We start from the raw sequence: 14,189 nt of genomic DNA, 5'->3' as shown, positions 1-14,189 counted from the left end.
GGCTTGTGCATTTGCACCTCGGCGCTGACTGCCCTGCAGCTCGCTGAAGAGTTTGGATGAAGCCCGGACGGTCATGTCAGAGAAAAAAAAAAAAAAAAAAAAAAGAAAAAGAAAGAAAAGAAAAGAAAAGAAAGACACAGAAGGACATGAAAAAGCAAGAAACCCAAAGCTGTGTGTTTGATTTCCTGGCCGGTGCGCTCTCTGGTGGCTGTATGTGTCACAGAACGGTGGTGTCAGAAAAATAAAAACCAAAGACACAAATGCATGACAAGGAAACCAAAGTACCCAAAGCTGTTTGTGGGGGTGTGTGAGTGATTTTCCTTCTCTTTGGTGGATGCCAGCAAAAGCCGGAAAACTTACAGCACCTGGTATTCCCAGGCGGTCTCCCATCCAAGTACTAACCAGGCCCGACCCTGCTTAGCTTCCGAGATCGGACGAGATCGGGCGTGTTCAGGGTGGTATGGCCGTAAGCGAAGGGTTGTGTGGAGCAGAGCCCTTTAAGCGCTGCCTGCACCAGACTCCTGCCTGCTCCCAGCGGCCCCTTCACCCACTCACTCTGTGCCACTGATTGGTGCACCTGCTGAGCGGACACACCCACCTGCAGCCAAAACGGTGACCTTTCACCCCAGCAGGTGCGCCACAGCGGCCTTCCACACACACACACCTGCGTGGGCTCGTCACCGAGACGGCAGCGTTTCTAGAGGGTGCAGGCTTGTGCATTTGCACCTCGGCGCTGACTGCCCTGCAGCTCGCTGAAGAGTTTGGATGAAGCCCGGACGGTCATGTCAGAGAAAAAAAAAAAAAAAAAAAAAAGAAAAAGAAAAGAAAAGAAAAGAAAAGAAAAGAAAGACACAGAAGGACATGAAAAAGCAAGAAACCCAAAGCTGTGTGTTTGATTTCCTGGCCGGTGCGCTCTCTGGTGGCTGTATGTGTCACAGAACGGTGGTGTCAGAAAAATAAAAACCAAAGACACAAATGCATGACAAGGAAACCAAAGTACCCAAAGCTGTTTGTGGGGGTGTGTGAGTGATTTTCCTTCTCTTTGGTGGATGCCAGCAAAAGCCGGAAAACTTACAGCACCTGGTATTCCCAGGCGGTCTCCCATCCAAGTACTAACCAGGCCCGACCCTGCTTAGCTTCCGAGATCGGACGAGATCGGGCGTGTTCAGGGTGGTGTGGCCGTAAGCGAAGGGTTGTGTGGAGCAGAGCCCTTTAAGCGCTGCCTGCACCAGACTCCTGCCTGCTCCCAGCGGCCCCTTCACCCACTCACTCTGTGCCACTGATTGGTGCACCTGCTGAGCGGACACACCCACCTGCAGCCAAAACGGTGACCTTTCACCCCAGCAGGTGCGCCACAGCGGCCTTCCACACACACACACCTGCGTGGGCGCGTCACCGAGACGGCAGCGTTTCTAGAGGGTGCAGGCTTGTGCATTTGCACCTCGGCGCTGACTGCCCTGCAGCTCGCTGAAGAGTTTGGATGAAGCCCGGACGGTCATGTCAGAGAAAAAAAAAAAAAAAAAAAAAAGAAAAAGAAAAGAAAAGAAAAGAAAAGAAAGACACAGAAGGACATGAAAAAGCAAGAAACCCAAAGCTGTGTGTTTGATTTCCTGGCCGGTGCGCTCTCTGGTGGCTGTATGTGTCACAGAACGGTGGTGTCAGAAAAATAAAAACCAAAGACACAAATGCATGACAAGGAAACCAAAGTACCCAAAGCTGTTTGTGGGGGTGTGTGAGTGATTTTCCTTCTCTTTGGTGGATGCCAGCAAAAGCCGGAAAACTTACAGCACCTGGTATTCCCAGGCGGTCTCCCATCCAAGTACTAACCAGGCCCGACCCTGCTTAGCTTCCGAGATCGGACGAGATCGGGCGTGTTCAGGGTGGTATGGCCGTAAGCGAAGGGTTGTGTGGAGCAGAGCCCTTTAAGCGCTGCCTGCACCAGACTCCTGCCTGCTCCCAGCGGCCCCTTCACCCACTCACTCTGTGCCACTGATTGGTGCACCTGCTGAGCGGACACACCCACCTGCAGCCAAAACGGTGACCTTTCACCCCAGCAGGTGCGCCACAGCGGCCTTCCACACACACACACCTGCGTGGGCTCGTCACCGAGACGGCAGCGTTTCTAGAGGGTGCAGGCTTGTGCATTTGCACCTCGGCGCTGACTGCCCTGCAGCTCGCTGAAGAGTTTGGATGAAGCCCGGACGGTCATGTCAGAGAAAAAAAAAAAAAAAAAAAAAAGAAAAAGAAAAGAAAAGAAAAGAAAAGAAAAGAAAAGAAAAGAAAAGAAAGACACAGAAGGACATGAAAAAGCAAGAAACCCAAAGCTGTGTGTTTGATTTCCTGGCCGGTGCGCTCTCTGGTGGCTGTATGTGTCACAGAACGGTGGTGTCAGAAAAATAAAAACCAAAGACACAAATGCATGACAAGGAAACCAAAGTACCCAAAGCTGTTTGTGGGGGTGTGTGAGTGATTTTCCTTCTCTTTGGTGGATGCCAGCAAAAGCCGGAAAACTTACAGCACCTGGTATTCCCAGGCGGTCTCCCATCCAAGTACTAACCAGGCCCGACCCTGCTTAGCTTCCGAGATCGGACGAGATCGGGCGTGTTCAGGGTGGTGTGGCCGTAAGCGAAGGGTTGTGTGGAGCAGAGCCCTTTAAGCGCTGCCTGCACCAGACTCCTGCCTGCTCCCAGCGGCCCCTTCACCCACTCACTCTGTGCCACTGATTGGTGCACCTGCTGAGCGGACACACCCACCTGCAGCCAAAACGGTGACCTTTCACCCCAGCAGGTGCGCCACAGCGGCCTTCCACACACACACACCTGCGTGGGCTCGTCACCGAGACGGCAGCGTTTCTAGAGGGTGCAGGCTTGTGCATTTGCACCTCGGCGCTGACTGCCCTGCAGCTCGCTGAAGAGTTTGGATGAAGCCCGGACGGTCATGTCAGAGAAAAAAAAAAAAAAAAAAAAAAGAAAAAGAAAAGAAAAGAAAAGAAAAGAAAGACACAGAAGGACATGAAAAAGCAAGAAACCCAAAGCTGTGTGTTTGATTTCCTGGCCGGTGCGCTCTCTGGTGGCTGTATGTGTCACAGAACGGTGGTGTCAGAAAAATAAAAACCAAAGACACAAATGCATGACAAGGAAACCAAAGTACCCAAAGCTGTTTGTGGGGGTGTGTGAGTGATTTTCCTTCTCTTTGGTGGATGCCAGCAAAAGCCGGAAAACTTACAGCACCTGGTATTCCCAGGCGGTCTCCCATCCAAGTACTAACCAGGCCCGACCCTGCTTAGCTTCCGAGATCGGACGAGATCGGGCGTGTTCAGGGTGGTGTGGCCGTAAGCGAAGGGTTGTGTGGAGCAGAGCCCTTTAAGCGCTGCCTGCACCAGACTCCTGCCTGCTCCCAGCGGCCCCTTCACCCACTCACTCTGTGCCACTGATTGGTGCACCTGCTGAGCGGACACACCCACCTGCAGCCAAAACGGTGACCTTTCACCCCAGCAGGTGCGCCACAGCGGCCTTCCACACACACACACCTGCGTGGGCTCGTCACCGAGACGGCAGCGTTTCTAGAGGGTGCAGGCTTGTGCATTTGCACCTCGGCGCTGACTGCCCTGCAGCTCGCTGAAGAGTTTGGATGAAGCCCGGACGGTCATGTCAGAGAAAAAAAAAAAAAAAAAAAAAAGAAAAAGAAAAGAAAAGAAAAGAAAAGAAAAGAAAGACACAGAAGGACATGAAAAAGCAAGAAACCCAAAGCTGTGTGTTTGATTTCCTGGCCGGTGCGCTCTCTGGTGGCTGTATGTGTCACAGAACGGTGGTGTCAGAAAAATAAAAACCAAAGACACAAATGCATGACAAGGAAACCAAAGTACCCAAAGCTGTTTGTGGGGGTGTGTGAGTGATTTTCCTTCTCTTTGGTGGATGCCAGCAAAAGCCGGAAAACTTACAGCACCTGGTATTCCCAGGCGGTCTCCCATCCAAGTACTAACCAGGCCCGACCCTGCTTAGCTTCCGAGATCGGACGAGATCGGGCGTGTTCAGGGTGGTGTGGCCGTAAGCGAAGGGTTGTGTGGAGCAGAGCCCTTTAAGCGCTGCCTGCACCAGACTCCTGCCTGCTCCCAGCGGCCCCTTCACCCACTCACTCTGTGCCACTGATTGGTGCACCTGCTGAGCGGACACACCCACCTGCAGCCAAAACGGTGACCTTTCACCCCAGCAGGTGCGCCACAGCGGCCTTCCACACACACACACCTGCGTGGGCGCGTCACCGAGACGGCAGCGTTTCTAGAGGGTGCAGGCTTGTGCATTTGCACCTCGGCGCTGACTGCCCTGCAGCTCGCTGAAGAGTTTGGATGAAGCCCGGACGGTCATGTCAGAGAAAAAAAAAAAAAAAAAAAAAAGAAAAAGAAAGAAAAGAAAAGAAAAGAAAGACACAGAAGGACATGAAAAAGCAAGAAACCCAAAGCTGTGTGTTTGATTTCCTGGCCGGTGCGCTCTCTGGTGGCTGTATGTGTCACAGAACGGTGGTGTCAGAAAAATAAAAACCAAAGACACAAATGCATGACAAGGAAACCAAAGTACCCAAAGCTGTTTGTGGGGGTGTGTGAGTGATTTTCCTTCTCTTTGGTGGATGCCAGCAAAAGCCGGAAAACTTACAGCACCTGGTATTCCCAGGCGGTCTCCCATCCAAGTACTAACCAGGCCCGACCCTGCTTAGCTTCCGAGATCGGACGAGATCGGGCGTGTTCAGGGTGGTATGGCCGTAAGCGAAGGGTTGTGTGGAGCAGAGCCCTTTAAGCGCTGCCTGCACCAGACTCCTGCCTGCTCCCAGCGGCCCCTTCACCCACTCACTCTGTGCCACTGATTGGTGCACCTGCTGAGCGGACACACCCACCTGCAGCCAAAACGGTGACCTTTCACCCCAGCAGGTGCGCCACAGCGGCCTTCCACACACACACACCTGCGTGGGCTCGTCACCGAGACGGCAGCGTTTCTAGAGGGTGCAGGCTTGTGCATTTGCACCTCGGCGCTGACTGCCCTGCAGCTCGCTGAAGAGTTTGGATGAAGCCCGGACGGTCATGTCAGAGAAAAAAAAAAAAAAAAAAAAAAAGAAAAAGAAAAGAAAAGAAAAGAAAAGAAAAGAAAAGAAAAGAAAAGAAAAGAAAGACACAGAAGGACATGAAAAAGCAAGAAACCCAAAGCTGTGTGTTTGATTTCCTGGCCGGTGCGCTCTCTGGTGGCTGTATGTGTCACAGAACGGTGGTGTCAGAAAAATAAAAACCAAAGACACAAATGCATGACAAGGAAACCAAAGTACCCAAAGCTGTTTGTGGGGGTGTGTGAGTGATTTTCCTTCTCTTTGGTGGATGCCAGCAAAAGCCGGAAAACTTACAGCACCTGGTATTCCCAGGCGGTCTCCCATCCAAGTACTAACCAGGCCCGACCCTGCTTAGCTTCCGAGATCGGACGAGATCGGGCGTGTTCAGGGTGGTGTGGCCGTAAGCGAAGGGTTGTGTGGAGCAGAGCCCTTTAAGCGCTGCCTGCACCAGACTCCTGCCTGCTCCCAGCGGCCCCTTCACCCACTCACTCTGTGCCACTGATTGGTGCACCTGCTGAGCGGACACACCCACCTGCAGCCAAAACGGTGACCTTTCACCCCAGCAGGTGCGCCACAGCGGCCTTCCACACACACACACCTGCGTGGGCTCGTCACCGAGACGGCAGCGTTTCTAGAGGGTGCAGGCTTGTGCATTTGCACCTCGGCGCTGACTGCCCTGCAGCTCGCTGAAGAGTTTGGATGAAGCCCGGACGGTCATGTCAGAGAAAAAAAAAAAAAAAAAAAAAAGAAAAAGAAAAGAAAAGAAAAGAAAAGAAAAGAAAAGAAAGACACAGAAGGACATGAAAAAGCAAGAAACCCAAAGCTGTGTGTTTGATTTCCTGGCCGGTGCGCTCTCTGGTGGCTGTATGTGTCACAGAACGGTGGTGTCAGAAAAATAAAAACCAAAGACACAAATGCATGACAAGGAAACCAAAGTACCCAAAGCTGTTTGTGGGGGTGTGTGAGTGATTTTCCTTCTCTTTGGTGGATGCCAGCAAAAGCCGGAAAACTTACAGCACCTGGTATTCCCAGGCGGTCTCCCATCCAAGTACTAACCAGGCCCGACCCTGCTTAGCTTCCGAGATCGGACGAGATCGGGCGTGTTCAGGGTGGTGTGGCCGTAAGCGAAGGGTTGTGTGGAGCAGAGCCCTTTAAGCGCTGCCTGCACCAGACTCCTGCCTGCTCCCAGCGGCCCCTTCACCCACTCACTCTGTGCCACTGATTGGTGCACCTGCTGAGCGGACACACCCACCTGCAGCCAAAACGGTGACCTTTCACCCCAGCAGGTGCGCCACAGCGGCCTTCCACACACACACACCTGCGTGGGCGCGTCACCGAGACGGCAGCGTTTCTAGAGGGTGCAGGCTTGTGCATTTGCACCTCGGCGCTGACTGCCCTGCAGCTCGCTGAAGAGTTTGGATGAAGCCCGGACGGTCATGTCAGAGAAAAAAAAAAAAAAAAAAAAAAGAAAAAGAAAGAAAAGAAAAGAAAAGAAAGACACAGAAGGACATGAAAAAGCAAGAAACCCAAAGCTGTGTGTTTGATTTCCTGGCCGGTGCGCTCTCTGGTGGCTGTATGTGTCACAGAACGGTGGTGTCAGAAAAATAAAAACCAAAGACACAAATGCATGACAAGGAAACCAAAGTACCCAAAGCTGTTTGTGGGGGTGTGTGAGTGATTTTCCTTCTCTTTGGTGGATGCCAGCAAAAGCCGGAAAACTTACAGCACCTGGTATTCCCAGGCGGTCTCCCATCCAAGTACTAACCAGGCCCGACCCTGCTTAGCTTCCGAGATCGGACGAGATCGGGCGTGTTCAGGGTGGTATGGCCGTAAGCGAAGGGTTGTGTGGAGCAGAGCCCTTTAAGCGCTGCCTGCACCAGACTCCTGCCTGCTCCCAGCGGCCCCTTCACCCACTCACTCTGTGCCACTGATTGGTGCACCTGCTGAGCGGACACACCCACCTGCAGCCAAAACGGTGACCTTTCACCCCAGCAGGTGCGCCACAGCGGCCTTCCACACACACACACCTGCGTGGGCTCGTCACCGAGACGGCAGCGTTTCTAGAGGGTGCAGGCTTGTGCATTTGCACCTCGGCGCTGACTGCCCTGCAGCTCGCTGAAGAGTTTGGATGAAGCCCGGACGGTCATGTCAGAGAAAAAAAAAAAAAAAAAAAAAAGAAAAAGAAAAGAAAAGAAAAGAAAAGAAAAGAAAGACACAGAAGGACATGAAAAAGCAAGAAACCCAAAGCTGTGTGTTTGATTTCCTGGCCGGTGCGCTCTCTGGTGGCTGTATGTGTCACAGAACGGTGGTGTCAGAAAAATAAAAACCAAAGACACAAATGCATGACAAGGAAACCAAAGTACCCAAAGCTGTTTGTGGGGGTGTGTGAGTGATTTTCCTTCTCTTTGGTGGATGCCAGCAAAAGCCGGAAAACTTACAGCACCTGGTATTCCCAGGCGGTCTCCCATCCAAGTACTAACCAGGCCCGACCCTGCTTAGCTTCCGAGATCGGACGAGATCGGGCGTGTTCAGGGTGGTGTGGCCGTAAGCGAAGGGTTGTGTGGAGCAGAGCCCTTTAAGCGCTGCCTGCACCAGACTCCTGCCTGCTCCCAGCGGCCCCTTCACCCACTCACTCTGTGCCACTGATTGGTGCACCTGCTGAGCGGACACACCCACCTGCAGCCAAAACGGTGACCTTTCACCCCAGCAGGTGCGCCACAGCGGCCTTCCACACACACACACCTGCGTGGGCGCGTCACCGAGACGGCAGCGTTTCTAGAGGGTGCAGGCTTGTGCATTTGCACCTCGGCGCTGACTGCCCTGCAGCTCGCTGAAGAGTTTGGATGAAGCCCGGACGGTCATGTCAGAGAAAAAAAAAAAAAAAAAAAAAAGAAAAAGAAAGAAAAGAAAAGAAAAGAAAGACACAGAAGGACATGAAAAAGCAAGAAACCCAAAGCTGTGTGTTTGATTTCCTGGCCGGTGCGCTCTCTGGTGGCTGTATGTGTCACAGAACGGTGGTGTCAGAAAAATAAAAACCAAAGACACAAATGCATGACAAGGAAACCAAAGTACCCAAAGCTGTTTGTGGGGGTGTGTGAGTGATTTTCCTTCTCTTTGGTGGATGCCAGCAAAAGCCGGAAAACTTACAGCACCTGGTATTCCCAGGCGGTCTCCCATCCAAGTACTAACCAGGCCCGACCCTGCTTAGCTTCCGAGATCGGACGAGATCGGGCGTGTTCAGGGTGGTATGGCCGTAAGCGAAGGGTTGTGTGGAGCAGAGCCCTTTAAGCGCTGCCTGCACCAGACTCCTGCCTGCTCCCAGCGGCCCCTTCACCCACTCACTCTGTGCCACTGATTGGTGCACCTGCTGAGCGGACACACCCACCTGCAGCCAAAACGGTGACCTTTCACCCCAGCAGGTGCGCCACAGCGGCCTTCCACACACACACACCTGCGTGGGCTCGTCACCGAGACGGCAGCGTTTCTAGAGGGTGCAGGCTTGTGCATTTGCACCTCGGCGCTGACTGCCCTGCAGCTCGCTGAAGAGTTTGGATGAAGCCCGGACGGTCATGTCAGAGAAAAAAAAAAAAAAAAAAAAAAGAAAAAGAAAAGAAAAGAAAAGAAAAGAAAAGAAAGACACAGAAGGACATGAAAAAGCAAGAAACCCAAAGCTGTGTGTTTGATTTCCTGGCCGGTGCGCTCTCTGGTGGCTGTATGTGTCACAGAACGGTGGTGTCAGAAAAATAAAAACCAAAGACACAAATGCATGACAAGGAAACCAAAGTACCCAAAGCTGTTTGTGGGGGTGTGTGAGTGATTTTCCTTCTCTTTGGTGGATGCCAGCAAAAGCCGGAAAACTTACAGCACCTGGTATTCCCAGGCGGTCTCCCATCCAAGTACTAACCAGGCCCGACCCTGCTTAGCTTCCGAGATCGGACGAGATCGGGCGTGTTCAGGGTGGTGTGGCCGTAAGCGAAGGGTTGTGTGGAGCAGAGCCCTTTAAGCGCTGCCTGCACCAGACTCCTGCCTGCTCCCAGCGGCCCCTTCACCCACTCACTCTGTGCCACTGATTGGTGCACCTGCTGAGCGGACACACCCACCTGCAGCCAAAACGGTGACCTTTCACCCCAGCAGGTGCGCCACAGCGGCCTTCCACACACACACACCTGCGTGGGCGCGTCACCGAGACGGCAGCGTTTCTAGAGGGTGCAGGCTTGTGCATTTGCACCTCGGCGCTGACTGCCCTGCAGCTCGCTGAAGAGTTTGGATGAAGCCCGGACGGTCATGTCAGAGAAAAAAAAAAAAAAAAAAAAAAGAAAAAGAAAAGAAAAGAAAAGAAAAGAAAGACACAGAAGGACATGAAAAAGCAAGAAACCCAAAGCTGTGTGTTTGATTTCCTGGCCGGTGCGCTCTCTGGTGGCTGTATGTGTCACAGAACGGTGGTGTCAGAAAAATAAAAACCAAAGACACAAATGCATGACAAGGAAACCAAAGTACCCAAAGCTGTTTGTGGGGGTGTGTGAGTGATTTTCCTTCTCTTTGGTGGATGCCAGCAAAAGCCGGAAAACTTACAGCACCTGGTATTCCCAGGCGGTCTCCCATCCAAGTACTAACCAGGCCCGACCCTGCTTAGCTTCCGAGATCGGACGAGATCGGGCGTGTTCAGGGTGGTATGGCCGTAAGCGAAGGGTTGTGTGGAGCAGAGCCCTTTAAGCGCTGCCTGCACCAGACTCCTGCCTGCTCCCAGCGGCCCCTTCACCCACTCACTCTGTGCCACTGATTGGTGCACCTGCTGAGCGGACACACCCACCTGCAGCCAAAACGGTGACCTTTCACCCCAGCAGGTGCGCCACAGCGGCCTTCCACACACACACACCTGCGTGGGCTCGTCACCGAGACGGCAGCGTTTCTAGAGGGTGCAGGCTTGTGCATTTGCACCTCGGCGCTGACTGCCCTGCAGCTCGCTGAAGAGTTTGGATGAAGCCCGGACGGTCATGTCAGAGAAAAAAAAAAAAAAAAAAAAAAGAAAAAGAAAAGAAAAGAAAAGAAAAGAAAAGAAAAGAAAAGAAAAGAAAGACACAGAAGGACATGAAAAAGCAAGAAACCCAAAGCTGTGTGTTTGATTTCCTGGCCGGTGCGCTCTCTGGTGGCTGTATGTGTCACAGAACGGTGGTGTCAGAAAAATAAAAACCAAAGACACAAATGCATGACAAGGAAACCAAAGTACCCAAAGCTGTTTGTGGGGGTGTGTGAGTGATTTTCCTTCTCTTTGGTGGATGCCAGCAAAAGCCGGAAAACTTACAGCACCTGGTATTCCCAGGCGGTCTCCCATCCAAGTACTAACCAGGCCCGACCCTGCTTAGCTTCCGAGATCGGACGAGATCGGGCGTGTTCAGGGTGGTGTGGCCGTAAGCGAAGGGTTGTGTGGAGCAGAGCCCTTTAAGCGCTGCCTGCACCAGACTCCTGCCTGCTCCCAGCGGCCCCTTCACCCACTCACTCTGTGCCACTGATTGGTGCACCTGCTGAGCGGACACACCCACCTGCAGCCAAAACGGTGACCTTTCACCCCAGCAGGTGCGCCACAGCGGCCTTCCACACACACACACCTGCGTGGGCTCGTCACCGAGACGGCAGCGTTTCTAGAGGGTGCAGGCTTGTGCATTTGCACCTCGGCGCTGACTGCCCTGCAGCTCGCTGAAGAGTTTGGATGAAGCCCGGACGGTCATGTCAGAGAAAAAAAAAAAAAAAAAAAAAAGAAAAAGAAAAGAAAAGAAAAGAAAAGAAAGACACAGAAGGACATGAAAAAGCAAGAAACCCAAAGCTGTGTGTTTGATTTCCTGGCCGGTGCGCTCTCTGGTGGCTGTATGTGTCACAGAACGGTGGTGTCAGAAAAATAAAAACCAAAGACACAAATGCATGACAAGGAAACCAAAGTACCCAAAGCTGTTTGTGGGGGTGTGTGAGTGATTTTCCTTCTCTTTGGTGGATGCCAGCAAAAGCCGGAAAACTTACAGCACCTGGTATTCCCAGGCGGTCTCCCATCCAAGTACTAACCAGGCCCGACCCTGCTTAGCTTCCGAGATCGGACGAGATCGGGCGTGTTCAGGGTGGTGTGGCCGTAAGCGAAGGGTTGTGTGGAGCAGAGCCCTTTAAGCGCTGCCTGCACCAGACTCCTGCCTGCTCCCAGCGGCCCCTTCACCCACTCACTCTGTGCCACTGATTGGTGCACCTGCTGAGCGGACACACCCACCTGCAGCCAAAACGGTGACCTTTCACCCCAGCAGGTGCGCCACAGCGGCCTTCCACACACACACACCTGCGTGGGCTCGTCACCGAGACGGCAGCGTTTCTAGAGGGTGCAGGCTTGTGCATTTGCACCTCGGCGCTGACTGCCCTGCAGCTCGCTGAAGAGTTTGGATGAAGCCCGGACGGTCATGTCAGAGAAAAAAAAAAAAAAAAAAAAAAGAAAAAGAAAAGAAAAGAAAAGAAAAGAAAAGAAAGACACAGAAGGACATGAAAAAGCAAGAAACCCAAAGCTGTGTGTTTGATTTCCTGGCCGGTGCGCTCTCTGGTGGCTGTATGTGTCACAGAACGGTGGTGTCAGAAAAATAAAAACCAAAGACACAAATGCATGACAAGGAAACCAAAGTACCCAAAGCTGTTTGTGGGGGTGTGTGAGTGATTTTCCTTCTCTTTGGTGGATGCCAGCAAAAGCCGGAAAACTTACAGCACCTGGTATTCCCAGGCGGTCTCCCATCCAAGTACTAACCAGGCCCGACCCTGCTTAGCTTCCGAGATCGGACGAGATCGGGCGTGTTCAGGGTGGTGTGGCCGTAAGCGAAGGGTTGTGTGGAGCAGAGCCCTTTAAGCGCTGCCTGCACCAGACTCCTGCCTGCTCCCAGCGGCCCCTTCACCCACTCACTCTGTGCCACTGATTGGTGCACCTGCTGAGCGGACACACCCACCTGCAGCCAAAACGGTGACCTTTCACCCCAGCAGGTGCGCCACAGCGGCCTTCCACACACACACACCTGCGTGGGCTCGTCACCGAGACGGCAGCGTTTCTAGAGGGTGCAGGCTTGTGCATTTGCACCTCGGCGCTGACTGCCCTGCAGCTCGCTGAAGAGTTTGGATGAAGCCCGGACGGTCATGTCAGAGAAAAAAAAAAAAAAAAAAAAAAGAAAAAGAAAAGAAAAGAAAAGAAAAGAAAAGAAAAGAAAAGAAAGACACAGAAGGACATGAAAAAGCAAGAAACCCAAAGCTGTGTGTTTGATTTCCTGGCCGGTGCGCTCTCTGGTGGCTGTATGTGTCACAGAACGGTGGTGTCAGAAAAATAAAAACCAAAGACACAAATGCATGACAAGGAAACCAAAGTACCCAAAGCTGTTTGTGGGGGTGTGTGAGTGATTTTCCTTCTCTTTGGTGGATGCCAGCAAAAGCCGGAAAACTTACAGCACCTGGTATTCCCAGGCGGTCTCCCATCCAAGTACTAACCAGGCCCGACCCTGCTTAGCTTCCGAGATCGGACGAGATCGGGCGTGTTCAGGGTGGTGTGGCCGTAAGCGAAGGGTTGTGTGGAGCAGAGCCCTTTAAGCGCTGCCTGCACCAGACTCCTGCCTGCTCCCAGCGGCCCCTTCACCCACTCACTCTGTGCCACTGATTGGTGCACCTGCTGAGCGGACACACCCACCTGCAGCCAAAACGGTGACCTTTCACCCCAGCAGGTGCGCCACAGCGGCCTTCCACACACACACACCTGCGTGGGCTCGTCACCGAGACGGCAGCGTTTCTAGAGGGTGCAGGCTTGTGCATTTGCACCTCGGCGCTGACTGCCCTGCAGCTCGCTGAAGAGTTTGGATGAAGCCCGGACGGTCATGTCAGAGAAAAAAAAAAAAAAAAAAAAAAGAAAAAGAAAAGAAAAGAAAAGAAAAGAAAAGAAAAGAAAGACACAGAAGGACATGAAAAAGCAAGAAACCCAAAGCTGTGTGTTTGATTTCCTGGCCGGTGCGCTCTCTGGTGGCTGTATGTGTCACAGAACGGTGGTGTCAGAAAAATAAAAACCAAAGACACAAATGCATGACAAGGAAACCAAAGTACCCAAAGCTGTTTGTGGGGGTGTGTGAGTGATTTTCCTTCTCTTTGGTGGATGCCAGCAAAAGCCGGAAAACTTACAGCACCTGGTATTCCCAGGCGGTCTCCCATCCAAGTACTAACCAGGCCCGACCCTGCTTAGCTTCCGAGATCGGACGAGATCGGGCGTGTTCAGGGTGGTGTGGCCGTAAGCGAAGGGTTGTGTGGAGCAGAGCCCTTTAAGCGCTGCCTGCACCAGACTCCTGCCTGCTCCCAGCGGCCCCTTCACCCACTCACTCTGTGCCACTGATTGGTGCACCTGCTGAGCGGACACACCCACCTGCAGCCAAAACGGTGACCTTTCACCCCAGCAGGTGCGCCACAGCGGCCTTCCACACACACACACCTGCGTGGGCTCGTCACCGAGACGGCAGCGTTTCTAGAGGGTGCAGGCTTGTGCATTTGCACCTCGGCGCTGACTGCCCTGCAGCTCGCTGAAGAGTTTGGATGAAGCCCGGACGGTCATGTCAGAGAAAAAAAAAAAAAAAAAAAAAAGAAAAAGAAAAGAAAAGAAAAGAAAAGAAAGACACAGAAGGACATGAAAAAGCAAGAAACCCAAAGCTGTGTGTTTGATTTCCTGGCCGGTGCGCTCTCTGGTGGCTGTATGTGTCACAGAACGGTGGTGTCAGAAAAATAAAAACCAAAGACACAAATGCATGACAAGGAAACCAAAGTACCCAAAGCTGTTTGTGGGGGTGTGTGAGTGATTTTCCTTCTCTTTGGTGGATGCCAGCAAAAGCCGGAAAACTTACAGCACCTGGTATTCCCAGGCGGTCTCCCATCCAAGTACTAACCAGGCCCGACCCTGCTTAGCTTCCGAGATCGGACGAGATCGGGCGTGTTCAGGGTGGTATGGCCGTAAGCGAAGGGTTGTGTGGAGCAGAGCCCTTTAAGCGCTGCCTGCACCAGACTCCTGCCTGCTCCCAGCGGCCCCTTCACCCACTCACTCTGTGCCACTGATTGGTGCA

The 14,189-nt window shown here is 52.6% G+C and overlaps 20 non-coding genes across 20 annotated transcripts; all 20 read right to left on the bottom strand.

Annotated features, from left to right (window-relative positions):
* Window positions 1–353: 353 nt before the first annotated feature.
* On the bottom strand, window positions 354–472 carry LOC144984942 (5S ribosomal RNA). Its single transcript, XR_013648770.1, has one exon. It is a non-coding gene; the product is annotated as a 5S ribosomal RNA (ribosomal RNA).
* A 596-nt stretch (window positions 473–1,068) lies between these two features.
* LOC144986365 (5S ribosomal RNA) lies at window positions 1,069–1,187 on the bottom strand. The gene has a single exon (XR_013650177.1). It is a non-coding gene; the product is annotated as a 5S ribosomal RNA (ribosomal RNA).
* Window positions 1,188–1,778: 591 nt separating this feature from the next.
* LOC144984930 (5S ribosomal RNA) lies at window positions 1,779–1,897 on the bottom strand. The gene has a single exon (XR_013648758.1). It is a non-coding gene; the product is annotated as a 5S ribosomal RNA (ribosomal RNA).
* Window positions 1,898–2,508: 611 nt separating this feature from the next.
* LOC144986363 (5S ribosomal RNA) lies at window positions 2,509–2,627 on the bottom strand. Its single transcript, XR_013650176.1, has one exon. It is a non-coding gene; the product is annotated as a 5S ribosomal RNA (ribosomal RNA).
* A 591-nt stretch (window positions 2,628–3,218) lies between these two features.
* LOC144986362 (5S ribosomal RNA) lies at window positions 3,219–3,337 on the bottom strand. The gene has a single exon (XR_013650175.1). It is a non-coding gene; the product is annotated as a 5S ribosomal RNA (ribosomal RNA).
* Window positions 3,338–3,933: 596 nt separating this feature from the next.
* LOC144986361 (5S ribosomal RNA) lies at window positions 3,934–4,052 on the bottom strand. Its single transcript, XR_013650174.1, has one exon. It is a non-coding gene; the product is annotated as a 5S ribosomal RNA (ribosomal RNA).
* Window positions 4,053–4,642: 590 nt separating this feature from the next.
* On the bottom strand, window positions 4,643–4,761 carry LOC144984919 (5S ribosomal RNA). The gene has a single exon (XR_013648747.1). It is a non-coding gene; the product is annotated as a 5S ribosomal RNA (ribosomal RNA).
* Window positions 4,762–5,378: 617 nt separating this feature from the next.
* On the bottom strand, window positions 5,379–5,497 carry LOC144986360 (5S ribosomal RNA). The gene has a single exon (XR_013650173.1). It is a non-coding gene; the product is annotated as a 5S ribosomal RNA (ribosomal RNA).
* Window positions 5,498–6,098: 601 nt separating this feature from the next.
* LOC144986359 (5S ribosomal RNA) lies at window positions 6,099–6,217 on the bottom strand. Its single transcript, XR_013650172.1, has one exon. It is a non-coding gene; the product is annotated as a 5S ribosomal RNA (ribosomal RNA).
* Window positions 6,218–6,807: 590 nt separating this feature from the next.
* LOC144984908 (5S ribosomal RNA) lies at window positions 6,808–6,926 on the bottom strand. Its single transcript, XR_013648736.1, has one exon. It is a non-coding gene; the product is annotated as a 5S ribosomal RNA (ribosomal RNA).
* Window positions 6,927–7,522: 596 nt separating this feature from the next.
* Window positions 7,523–7,641, bottom strand: LOC144986358 (5S ribosomal RNA). The gene has a single exon (XR_013650171.1). It is a non-coding gene; the product is annotated as a 5S ribosomal RNA (ribosomal RNA).
* Window positions 7,642–8,231: 590 nt separating this feature from the next.
* Window positions 8,232–8,350, bottom strand: LOC144984897 (5S ribosomal RNA). Its single transcript, XR_013648724.1, has one exon. It is a non-coding gene; the product is annotated as a 5S ribosomal RNA (ribosomal RNA).
* A 596-nt stretch (window positions 8,351–8,946) lies between these two features.
* LOC144986357 (5S ribosomal RNA) lies at window positions 8,947–9,065 on the bottom strand. Its single transcript, XR_013650170.1, has one exon. It is a non-coding gene; the product is annotated as a 5S ribosomal RNA (ribosomal RNA).
* Window positions 9,066–9,656: 591 nt separating this feature from the next.
* LOC144984885 (5S ribosomal RNA) lies at window positions 9,657–9,775 on the bottom strand. The gene has a single exon (XR_013648713.1). It is a non-coding gene; the product is annotated as a 5S ribosomal RNA (ribosomal RNA).
* Window positions 9,776–10,386: 611 nt separating this feature from the next.
* LOC144986356 (5S ribosomal RNA) lies at window positions 10,387–10,505 on the bottom strand. The gene has a single exon (XR_013650169.1). It is a non-coding gene; the product is annotated as a 5S ribosomal RNA (ribosomal RNA).
* Window positions 10,506–11,096: 591 nt separating this feature from the next.
* Window positions 11,097–11,215, bottom strand: LOC144986355 (5S ribosomal RNA). The gene has a single exon (XR_013650168.1). It is a non-coding gene; the product is annotated as a 5S ribosomal RNA (ribosomal RNA).
* Window positions 11,216–11,811: 596 nt separating this feature from the next.
* Window positions 11,812–11,930, bottom strand: LOC144986353 (5S ribosomal RNA). Its single transcript, XR_013650166.1, has one exon. It is a non-coding gene; the product is annotated as a 5S ribosomal RNA (ribosomal RNA).
* A 606-nt stretch (window positions 11,931–12,536) lies between these two features.
* Window positions 12,537–12,655, bottom strand: LOC144986352 (5S ribosomal RNA). Its single transcript, XR_013650165.1, has one exon. It is a non-coding gene; the product is annotated as a 5S ribosomal RNA (ribosomal RNA).
* Window positions 12,656–13,256: 601 nt separating this feature from the next.
* LOC144986351 (5S ribosomal RNA) lies at window positions 13,257–13,375 on the bottom strand. The gene has a single exon (XR_013650164.1). It is a non-coding gene; the product is annotated as a 5S ribosomal RNA (ribosomal RNA).
* A 591-nt stretch (window positions 13,376–13,966) lies between these two features.
* On the bottom strand, window positions 13,967–14,085 carry LOC144984874 (5S ribosomal RNA). The gene has a single exon (XR_013648701.1). It is a non-coding gene; the product is annotated as a 5S ribosomal RNA (ribosomal RNA).
* Between the last annotated feature and the right edge of the window lie 104 nt (window positions 14,086–14,189).

The sequence above is a fragment of the Oryzias latipes genome, chromosome 16 (assembly GCF_053564925.1).
Source record: "Oryzias latipes strain Hd-rR chromosome 16, Olatipes_Hd-rR_3.1".
Taxonomy (NCBI): Eukaryota; Metazoa; Chordata; class Actinopteri; order Beloniformes; family Adrianichthyidae; genus Oryzias; species Oryzias latipes.
The sequence above is the reverse complement of the archived record's forward strand: the minus strand, read 5'-3'. Positions and strand labels throughout refer to the sequence as shown.